Source organism: Nuphar pumila, chromosome 9 (genome assembly GCF_984573655.1).
Source record: "Nuphar pumila chromosome 9, dmNupPumi1.hap1.1, whole genome shotgun sequence".
NCBI lineage: Eukaryota > Viridiplantae > Streptophyta > Magnoliopsida > Nymphaeales > Nymphaeaceae > Nuphar > Nuphar pumila.
The window spans coordinates 32,886,020-32,898,611 of record NC_143257.1 but is presented as its reverse complement, the minus strand read 5'-3'; positions in this window follow the sequence as shown (position 1 = coordinate 32,898,611).

Genomic DNA, 12,592 nt, shown 5'->3' with positions numbered 1-12,592 from the left:
ACTGACACCTGATGCTGAACTTGTAGATCTTGTGCAGAACACGGCTTGATGTGCTCATGCGGCAGAAATGGCTGTGCCGATACTACAGCTGTGGTGTGCGAAGGGAAGGGGTGATTGAGAATGTCCATTTTCTCTTCTTCTTCTCCTTCTACCAATAGATTCTTTTCAATGAGATCTTGCACGATATTTTTGAGAACAAAGCAGTTCTCAGTGTTGTGTCCCACTGTCCTATGGAACTTGCAGAACTGATCTTTCCATTTCCCCATGGGCACAGGGGGATCGGCCAATCTGGGCAACTTAACCATTTCCTTTGATAGCATGTACTCGAGCACATCCTCGAGTGATTGGTCAAGAGGAATAAATTTTCTATCGTAACTCCATCCTTCATGTCTAGTCTTCTCACGCAGTTTCGGCCCTTGATCCTGCTGAGGAGGCTTTGCTTTCTGATCTTTGTGGTTCGAACTGCCTGAGTTGTAGCAGTAATCTTTCTTCTACCCTTTGTGCTGATTTCGGCCTTTGTTGTTGTTGTTGGCAGAATAAGTGAAGTGAGCTTTCTTCTTCTGCTCACCATGGGAGTTGTTCTTGGAAAAGGTGAAGCCTTCATAGACTCCATTTTCCACACTTAGTTCGAGCCATTCGGCTCGTTCAGTGAGCTCAATGAAGGTCTTGGATGGTGCTGTGGAGATCAATCCTCTTAACGGCTGCGAAAAGTTGTTGAGGATTAAGGACAGGGCGTGCCTTTCCGAGATAGGATCTCTCATTTTGTTGCAGGCCGATCTCCATCTGTGAATGAAGTCCCGCGCCTTTTCATTCTCGTTCTGCCTCAAATTGCAGAGATGGCTTAATGTAGGCAGCGCTTCTGTGTTGAACAAGAAGCGTTCGATAAACAGATTCAGAACTTTGTCGAACTCCTTAAGCTCGATTGGGTTGATATGCTCAGCATACCACTTGGCTGCAACTCCTTCCAAGCTGCGGGGGAAGCATAGAAATAGTGCTTTGTTGTCCCTTTTGAACCGAGAGCATTCTGCGAAGAATGTGGCGAGATGAGCTTTTGGGTCGCTAGAACCATCGAACTTGATGAATTTACGGGGGAGATTCTCCAGATCATCATCCCTTTCTAAGCCGTCATAGAAGTCCTCACTGGTGAAGACTTTCTTGCCCTTGTCGCGGGCTTGCAGATCCTTGACAACTCTGGTCATTTCTTTGAACTGCGCTTGCAAAGGCTCTTCTGCCTCTCTGCTCTTTGATCTGCGGCTTTTACTTTGGCCACGTTTCTGAAATGCCGGAGACACCTCATATTCTTCATCAGTATTTTCAGTTAAGTTTGATTCATCTAAAATCTCTTCTGGCTGGATTTGCTTCTTGGAAGCCTTCTTACCCCTGTGACCATGGAACTTTTCTCTGAATGGGTTCCTTTCTGAGCTGGTCCCGGGCTGCTCATTCATCATTTTGTTCATCATCTTGCGAAACATGGCATACATTTGAGGGTCTATGCCATCATCTTCTTGTTGCTGCTCTTGACTCTTCTCGGATTGGGGGGAACCCATTTCTTCTTCCGAGGCTGACGAGTACTGCGGTGTTGCTGTCCTTTTGCCTGATCTTGTTTGCACCATCAAATGTTGTGGATGCTCTCTGCAGGGCAAAGACCTTATTAGATTTTGTAGGAATTGATTTTTTGGAAGAAATATTTGCTGAAAATATGGTAGACAATTTTAAAAAAATACCCATTACTAGGGACTGAGTCATCGTGGGAATCAAGACAATTGTGTTGTCATTCCTTCTGCAAAAGAAATAAACAACGAAAATATGCCTTGTTACCTAGGCGAGGTCATCAAACCACAATGGAAAGAGAGGCAATTTTATAGAAATGAGGAAACATGACTTTATTGATCTTGACAAAGAGGTGGGGGACAAACAATTTGCCACCATTCATGATAGTCGGCAGACACTCTAGGACCTAGAAAGATTTTAAGAGAGACAAAGGAATCCCAGCTGTAGCAGGCAGAATGATATGCCCCGGACCATTGTGCGGAAGTGAGGTCGAACTCTGCCATAGCTCCTGATAATAGTCGGGCTTCGACATACTGCTGCCTCTGGGAGAACTGCCGAACACATCTCTCTGGTTGGTAGTAAGTGCAGAAGAAAGGTCCCAGCAACTTGAACTGCTTGCCATAAGCGTAGGTATATCTGGGAGGAGATATTTGCCGATCAAAATAGTCCCAAACAATGTCATCTTCTTGAATGTTGTTGATGATGGTTCGGTACTGCGCTACTGGAAGGAGTTCTTGACCATTGTATCTGAAAGAGCTTGCTCGGGCTGGAACATGTTGGAAAAACCAGGACTGAAGTGCGTAGATGCAACCTTCAACTAAAATGGATTCTCCAAGTGAGAATCGAGTCAGTCCTCGATATAGGAAGGCGAGCGCTGCCATGGCTATGGAGAGGCGATTGGTTTGCTGACTTCCCCATTTTCTCATAAGCTGAATTATTCTGATGTCCATGTAGTTTTGTCCATTTGGGAAGAGGGATAATCCTACAGTGCATCGAACCATTGCATTCTGAATCCTTTCTTTGGCTGTTCTTGATAGCAAGCTGACTTCGACGAAGGTCCCGTACTGGCGGTACAACTCAAGTAGGTCAACATATTCATTTCCTTCCAACTGGATCAGAGGCCAAGATCGACGGCCTGTTATACGAGTTAAGGAGTCTCGGGGGTCCAAACCCTTGACATTGATAAGGAATTGATGCTCTAATGGGTCTTCTGATTAACCGGCTGGTTCTGGTAACCCCATGATTTCTAAAAATTCATCCATTAAAACGGTCATCTCTCCCCATGGGAACCAGAAGGTGCACGTCCGTGGATTCCATCGCTCTGCCATTGCATGGATCAGGTTGCCATTGATGGTCTGCTTTCCGACTACTGACGCCAGTTCTAATCCGCACTCGCTCAAATGGTCCGGGAACATTCGGAAAAAGCTTTTTAGCCAGGAATAGTACCACCGGGGAATGAAAGTTCCGGTGCTAAGGGCTCGATGTTCAGGACGACCTTGTCGCACCTCGTAGGAGATGTGACCTTCAGGAAAGATAGGATCGACTTGATTGGATGCCATCGAACTGAAAACAGAGAAAGACTCAGAATGAGACTTAGGAAAATGTGAGAAATTTTGAAAAAAAATTGCAGGCAGGATAAAAATGCAGCTGGAAATTTGAGATCCAGTAGAATGGTAGAATGAAAAATCGCCTGGAGTTTTGAAAGAAATTGGATATTTGAAAAAATCATCCAGGGTTTGAGAAAAAGACCTAATGAGTTGAAAAAAACATTGGGAAATATAAAGAATTGAGAAAATCATACATACAATCACATCCTACACAAACATTTATGCACATTCAGCACTCCCTAAAAGGCTAACTCTAGATGCATCAATTTGAAAACAGCTGTAGGACCTTAATCCTAACTCTAGGTTCAGATCATCTTTGTCCAATCCAGTTATGCCGATATACTCGAACCGAAATCCGAGGTATGTGGCATAGAATTTCAACTCCGGTTCTAAGGTAAGGTTTTCCAACATCCTTGAGCGCCTACCGATATACTTCGGACTGTGGCCCGCGGTACGTGGTAGGGGGTGTTAACCCAAATAGTTGGCCTAGTTGTGAGGCTCTCTCCCTGTGATCATCGCAAAATTTTTCCTCTCTTGTGGTTTCTCTCTCTTCCTTCTCTTTCCCTTTTCTAACCTCTATTTTCCTCCTTTTTGAAGGGAGAAAAATAAAAGAAAGAAAAGAAAGAGAAAAGAGAAAAGAAAGAAAGAGAGAGAGAAGAGGAACTCTTTTGCGCGGTCTCACTTGACCTTGATTTGAAAATATTTAAAAATTTAACTCGCCTCCGTTTTGAAAATATTGCGGGAAAAATGGAGAGACGGGATTCGCTCGTCGGTACGAGGTTCGACCGTTCCTGGCGCCTTTACCAGGGGTAATTGAACCAAGGATCGAATCTATGCCTTTTGCTTTGCCTAAATATAATCTAAGAATTTATCCTAAAGATCTAAATGCACAGAGAATCATGCTTATGCAATGCAAGAATGTATGCTCCTTTTGAAAAGAATGTTTTGAAAATTTCCAAGTATTCTGAGATGAACTTGGTAAAGGAATGAAGAAATGATTGAATCTAACTTAGAGCTTGAGGTGGATCAGAGAAAGTTCTAAGTTTTTGAAGTATAACAGAGCTGGGAGAATAAATGAAAAAGAATGACTTGAAGCTTTGAAAATGAAAGGAAATGAAGTTTCAAAGTTAGAGATAGACTTTGAATTTGAACTTGAATTTAGAAAAGGAAATGAATACTTGAGATGGAATTGAATTTGGGTTTTGAAGTTTAAAATTCGGAATGGATCTGAGATAATCAAATGGTATTTAAGAATAGAAATGGATTTAGGGAGTTCAGATGAGATCTGAGATCCGAGATAAAATTGGGTTCCGGATCCTAAGATGGATTTGGATCTAAAGTCTGAGATCCAAATGTAGAATTGGGTTCTGGATCCTAAGATGGATTTGGATCTAAAGTCTGAGATCCAATATAGAGTTGGATTCTGGATCCTAACATGGATTTGGATCTGTTTTCTGAGATCCAATATAGAGTTGGATTATGGATCCTAACATGGATTTGGATCTGTGTTCTGGGATCCAAAGTGAAATTGGAGTCTAGATCCTAAAGGAGAATTGGATCTGAAGTCTGAGATCCAAAAGTGGAATTGGACTCTGGATCCTAAAGAGGAATTGGATCTGAAGTCTGAAATCCAAAGTAGATTTTGAGTTCTGGATCCTAAGATGGAATTGGAGTTGAATTCAGAAGATGAATCAAGAATCTCAAAGTTAAATTGAACTTTGATTTTGATTGGAGTCTTGAATAGAAAATGGATTTGGAATTTCAGAGTTAATTTGAACTTTGAAATCTGATTTGAATTTGAATAAAAAGGATTTTGAAATCTCAAAGTTAAATTTGAACTTTTTGAGATTGAAAACGAAATTGAATTTGAAAAAAAAGAGGATGAATTGGTTTTTTATAAGAATTGAAGATAGATTGAAGAAGATATTTACATTACTTGGAGTTTTGAAAAAGAAATTTTTGAAGACATGATGCAGTTCTATCCTAAATGATGAATGAATTTAAATTTTTGAAATTGGATTTTGAAAAGCTATTCCATTCTTTAAATGAATTTAAAATAAGATTGAAGATATAATACATCCTTGACTATGGTCATTGGATGTATTATATAATAATCTATATTTAAATTCAGGTGAAGAATGAAATAGATTTGGTGCTTTTATAGAATTTAAAATGAAATTAACTCTCAATATACCCTGACCATGGCCATTGGTATATATTTTGAGTTAATTTTAAGCTAAATTCTGATAAAAGAAGAAAATATTTAAGGAAAATATGATGAATTTTGAAAACGGATCCAGTGTGGATCCAGTGTTATTTCATAAAAGATAAAAATACTAAGCTTTGTCCACACCCTGACTATGGCCATTGATGGGGATCATCAACTTAGGATTAATTTACCTTTTACGAAATGGTGCACGTGTCATTCGTGTTTCACCATTGTGAGATTTTGAGAAATAAAGGGAAAAATGCATGAAGAACAAGTAATTCATGATATTTACAATGCTTATTCATTCTATCTAAAGCAGGAAATGTAAATTCTCATTGATATCTAACTATTTACAACTTGGGTTTGAATTTGAAATGATAAAATTCCTATCTTTAGGGAGGAGATTGACATTCTCTAAACTTTCCTGCAAAACAAAGTCAGTATGAGGCAAGAATGGAAGAATATGAAAATATCATATTTAGAGATTCTACCTATATATATATTATTTATATATATATATATATATATATATATATATATATATATATATATATATATATATATATATATATATATATATATATATATATATATATATATATATATATATATATATATATATATATATATATATATGTATAAATATGCCTAAACTAATGAAAAGACCTCTACATGAGGGCAAAATGCTTCATATGGCTAAGGCAATGAATGCTGAGATACATGAGTGTTGGAGGATATAGAGTGTGAGAGGTGATGGAAAGGGTGGGGTAGCTGGTAGATATTAGTGGTAGCACACAGCTGCTGGGAGCTGTGTATGTGCTGTGAAAGTGGTGACAGGGGACATGCCAGATGTTGTTCCTATGTGAGAATGCAGCCGGGTAGGGGTATTGATGAGTGTGGAAAGAAGTGTTTGCACACGATGTTGATGCAACAGTGTGCGTAAGTGATGCTGGAATGATAGTGGAGGTTAGTGAAAACAGGAGTTGGGGAGCTGAAATGTGTTGACAGCAGGTACAGAAGATGCTAAAAGGGTAGGCTGGACAATGAGAGTGAACGTGGGTATATAACAGGCTGAAGGTAGGGAGAAATACAGCAGGTAAGGTGGGAAGTTGCTGGAGCTGAATTTAACAATGAGAAAAGAGGAATTGCCATGATGAAATAGAAGGTGACAATGGTGATGCACAATGGTGACAGGTGGCTAAGTATTTAGGAGAAAGTGATTATTGCAGAAAAAGGGTGAAAATAGCAGTAAAGTGATGGATGGCTACAAAAATTATGAAGGATGGCAGGGGCTGATGGAACACCATTTCAAAAATAGATGCAATAGGGACTTGAGACAATGAAAGATATAGTTGTGTTCTTAATCACAGCCTGAACTTCAGATTTAACCTATTCATCTACAGAGGCATCCTGAGGGGACAGCCACATATCTCTGAAAACCATGCTTATATGCATCTATTGGGATCGAGCTTTCCAAAGAGGTAGGCTTCTACAAGATGTGTAGTCGCCTCATGCATTAAATATCGAGAGTCTGCATATATTGGAAGGCAAATTTGAAGCTGCAAGGTGGATGCAACAGTGAGAAGGATGAATCAGCTGTAGGTTGTTGGATGATAATGAAATGAAGGGTAATTTGTGACTGTAATATGTGTATATGTATGAGTGTCAGTGGGGTGAGGATATGGCTGCAATGTGGAGGAAGTGCGCGGCAGTGTATGGATATTGCAGCAGGTGCAGTAGTAAATGTTGCAATAACAGGTAGGTGAAGATGCTAATGTGCAAGTGTGTATAGTAATGAGGGTATAGAAAATAGTGGATGAGGTAGGTGCTTGGGACAAATAAAAAAAAATACATGTGAAGAGCAGAGGATGCAAAAGAGTGATTTTATATCATGGATGGAGGAATTATCTTTGATAGTAGCCCGTTGATTTGTAACGAATCGATTGCACACAGTAAATCAGTTGGTTGCCAACTAATCCCTGCAAACAGCCACTGTTATGACTAGTATGATAACACCTCAAAAGTGCTTACCTATCAAATCAGAGTGTTTCTCTTGATAGCAGCCAACTAATGATCTGACTTTCAATGAATACATATGAAGCCACAGTGCCCTGTAGGAGTGCTGAAACAAGATGTACCAAATCTGGAGGTAAAGAAGGTACACAAACAGCTTGTCCTAATTTGCTAATCATTACCACCTGATCACTTGGATGTATACACATGGTGCCTGCTTGAAAAGAGAGGGAGAGGAAAATGCAGGTGTGTGCTCAACAGAGAAGTTCTGAAATAAAAAAAAAACAGGTTAAAATGGTAACTATTGTTGGTATGTATAGCAGTGGTGAATGCAATATAATGAGTGTGAATAAATGGTATGCCATGGATGGAATCGGGGTTACTATACCTGCAAATTATATGCCTATTATCACTACTACAAATCAAGCAGATCGTATATTCAAGATAGCATTAATAACAAAATCCTCCTGCATTACTTTCAGTAACGCATAGTTTTCCCTTGGATGCACACTTATTTTCTAACCGACAATTCACACAAGGGATGAAATCTGCAAGAATATTCTCAGTCGATTTACCATAACCCTTCAATATAAATGTCTCCAACTCATCTGTCCACTCGAGCAATGTAACCTCTGTATGGTTGAAAAGAGCATAGGCTTGATTAGTCATGTCAAAAAAAAAAAAAAATCTTCTTGTTTGCAGAAGAAACCACAGGGAAGCAGCATCAGCTATGGTAAGGTTTAGTGACTATCAATTAACCAATGCAGAAGAGGTTTTATAAGGATCGACTCTTTCGTCTTCTCCACAGCAGGCTACTGACTAATCCTACAACCCTCGCAGGTTTGTCAGGTATACAGGGCACACAAAGGTCTCCAGAGAATTAAGGTTCAATCAAAGGATTGAGATACATGGCAGAACGCAGAACGTAAAGGTGATAAGGAATTTCTCATTGGACGACCCCTGAGTGTACAATTTCCAAGTATTTGATCAGTAGGTTTTAATAACCCATCGTAAATGCCCCCCTTAAAAAAAAAATTTGCATCAATGAATCGATTCTCATAAACCACTTTTTAGCAGAACATATCACGATATTATGGCTGAGTCGTCAATTCACATGGAATATCGATCCTCTGATTCACCAAATCTCACGATGATATCAAAATCTCACGATAAAGCTGAAGATCAAGATAGCTTCAACCGACTTCCTGGTAGACCGATTCCAGATTGATTCAATATTTAGAGGAATTACCAAATATACTGATGCTAGATAAAGAGAAAGCAGACTGACGAAGGATAATGGGATTATAACTGGAACGAAACATGACAATGCAGAAAAAAAAAATCAGATTCAAAAAGATAAATCGATACACAAAGTCGTGAATCAGTAGGAGAAAACAATTGAAATTCAAATGGATCACATAACAATATTGGATCCGATAGCATAAATAGAACACGAATTTAATAAATTGGAAACGCAGAGAAATGTTGAAACCCATTAGTTCCTTTTAATATTGCATTTTACATAGATCAATACTTGCTATATGCAAGATTGATGCTGCGTGAATGCTCTAATGGAGGTAAGAATGAGAAAAATGTAAAAGAGATCGGAAACGGTGAAGGAAAAGAGAAAAAGGAATATAAAGGAAAGACCATGTAAATAAGCAATAATGTTAAACAGAACTGCCAAAAAAAAATTAATAAAAAAAATAATAGCCAGAGGGAAGATAGATGGCGACTTACTTGATGGTCTGGTATTGCAGGAGCAGGAAGGAATGAATTCTCCTTTCGCTTAGTGCGGAGATCCCCTGCGATCCTGTTGAGAGACAGCCAACTTCCTCCAATTGAACAAAATGAGACAACAAAATGAAAGGGAAGAAGGTAAAAGAGGAAAGAGGAGAAAGGGAAGGAGGAAAAAGATCGAGAGACGATCAAAGAGGGGTAGAAGGTGGATTCGTGAAAGGGGGGAGGTAGAAGACGGATGACCATGGAGAGGCAGGAGACGGATCCCTTCTTCACTCTGTGTGCTTTCCTTTTAAAGGGGAAGAGGAGCCTTCGAGAGAGGCTGTTGGTTGAAGATGAGGGGTTGAGGGAGAAGAAGTTGGTTTGGAGATGAAGGGTCGGCAAGTGAGAGGGAGGATGTGCGGGAAAGAGGTTGTTGCCTCTTTTCCAAATTTCCAAAAGAAGGCCCCTTTAAAAAAAATCTTTTGTAAAAAAAATGTTTAAAAGGAGGTTTTTGGCAAAAATTCCATTTTTCAAGTTTTAAAACTGTTTGCTTTCCTCAATTTTTTTTTTTTTTTTATTGCTTTCCCATTTTTTTGTATTTTGTAGTAGAAAAACTAAAATTTTAAACAAAACAAAGTTTAAACACTAAATTTTTGTATTTTTCTGAGAAATATTTACAAAGAGTGTTTCTCCGAGAATTTCAGACCATTTTGGAGAAATTTCTTCAGAAAGTGGGTTTGGACCCAGGTTTTGAGAAAATGTTCAAGTTTTGATACTTGAATCGAGAAATACAACATGATGGATCCAAACAAATGTCGGAGGGACTGTCCGAGCTATTTAAAAATTATTTTTGGTATTTTCTGTGATTTTAATTTAAAATTTGGACAATGTGACTCAGATTTGGATCTGGACAATGGATCCAGATCCGAAATCAATTTAAACATATGAAATGAATTTAATTTCAATAGAACTAGAGAAATGAACTGGAATTTAGATTTGAAATGACTCAATTGCTACAAAAAAATGATATTAGGGGCAAAAAGGGAATATTTAAAAGATTTTGAAAAATTTGGGGTGTTCACAGATGCCCCTCTTTGCTACTAAGCCGGTTGAAAGCCGAGCTTAGCGGCAAGGATAATACTCCAAATTTTGAAAATGCCCCAGTCAGCAAATCTGAACTGGGTGTAGAAGAATTATGGCTTTTCAGGCTTAATACTTTATCCTGAATGGCTTTGGGAAAACGAAATCCTCGAAAATGATATGATTGAGTAAAGAATGAGGAAATCGTGATGGGACTTTGGGTGAAGATCCCGAAATGATGAAAGGATTTCAAATGAGGCGAGATCAACTTTTGGAATGACTCAGGTTTAGCCCTTAACCTGGATGGGACGAAGATTTATCAAGATACCCTGAATGGGGAAAGGAATATGCGAGGACCATGATGAGGCATTTATGAGAGAAGGCCTCGCGAGATGAAATTCAAGTATGATTTTATTCCGGATGGATATACAAAGCATGGATTCCTTGATGGGAAAGAGCCATGATGGGACTGAAAGAAAATGCCTCGTCAAAACGAGGGAAAGCTCGTTGGAACGAGATTCAGGTTTAACCGAAACCTGAAAAGGAAGATACCTTGAGGGGCGAGGTTCAGGCTTTACCCTTAACCTGAAGGGGACGACCATACGGAATCCTTGAGTGAAGAAACCATGATGGGACTTTCGGAGTTTGGACGAACAAATCTGAAAAGGGGTTTGCGAAAGGAGGAAGGAAATGGGGTTCCCTAAAGCTTTGAAAAAGGGATGAACTTGGACGTCTCATTGTTGAGACTAAATCAACTTTTGAATTTAATGACCTCTCGCAGGGAGTACATGTTTTGACCCTTAACCTGAGTGGGAACAACCATACGGATTTCTTGAAACCGTGATGGGACAGGAGAGATACTTCAACTGAATGGGGTAACTCTTCTGAAAGATATGAACAACGCTAGGTTGCATCAAAATGGATATTGACTACTTATTTCATTCTTAGAATATCTAGAAAATTTTGCCAATAAGATAAATTTATAGTTGACTTCCACGCTTGAAAATGTGTACATGTGTGCAAAGATATTCCCCTTTTTTTACCTAGAGTATTTCCTCCAACGAGGTTAACTTCTCGGTTTTAAGAGTCAAATTCAAAATTTTAGCGCTGATGATTTTCTTCAAGGAAGTTATCTATTTCCTGGATATGAGAAGAGAAGAAATATTCTCAATTTCATAAAAGCAAGTAGTGAAGAGATATTGATAAAAGAATTTCACATAAGAAAAGACGATTTCTGGCAATTTAGGCAGTTTGATATTTGAGTGTTTTCTCATGATGATCTTCTTGCACTCTTTTTGAGTCATTGGGCTTTTTCGGTCTTTTTACATCATCCTTCATTTTGGAGATGTCCTGACTTTTCTCTCTTTTTCAGGGAAGGGTACGTCACAAACTTCTTCATCTTGGAGATGTTCCGATCCTTCATTTTCTCAGGGATTATATATGATGGTATTGGTTCAAAGGTCTTTTGATGATAGTAGAAATCAAATATCATTTAGGGTTTGTCGGTAGGTCCATCACATCCGCCTTCATCTCGACGGTGATTCGAACTTTCCCTGGAAGGATCCTTCACAAACTCCTTCATCTCGGTAGATGATCCAAATCTTCTTTGGCCCCGGGGGTCTACTCGCTTAATTTGCCTTCATCTTGACGACAATTGAGAGATCCCTTTTGCAGATATTTGATTGCAACTTTAGAATGAGAAGATAAGGATTAAGTGGATTCTTTTTTTGTAGCTCAGGATATTTTCACTGTTTGATTGCCAGAAACTCATCTTTAAACATGCGTCATAGCCATGATCAATATCGATTCGCTTCTGGCTTTTCAGCGTCATTGAATATTTCTTTCGCTAATCATACCGAGGATATTTCTCTCATCCTTTTGGTTGATCAACAGGGAAAAGATTTGAATTTTATCTCTTTTCCGCAAAGACTTTCGCCTTTATGAAGAAAATACTAGAGGTAATCCGAGGTAATTCTTTTGTGCAGTAAGATTTATTTGGAATCAACAAATATTTTTAGCAGATTGGCAAGGTTTTCATGACTTCTATGTGAAATATTTACTCAATATAGATTTTGATGCGACCCTTAGTTGCAATTTATGATTTTGGATATTCTGACTAGTGAACTCGGATCTTTCATTTAACGACCAGCGAAGGAGCTGGAACCTTTTATTTAACGACCAGTAAAACTGGGACCTTTCATTTAACGACCAGCGAGGTAGTTGGAACCTTTCATTTAACGACCAGTAAAAACTGGGACCTTTCATTTAACGACCAGCGAAGTAGCTGGGACATTTCATTTAACGACCAACGAAGAAGTTGGAACATTTCATTTAACGACCAGTAAAAACTGGAACCTTTTATTTAACGACCAGTAAAACTGGGACCTTTCATTTAACGACCAGCGAGGTA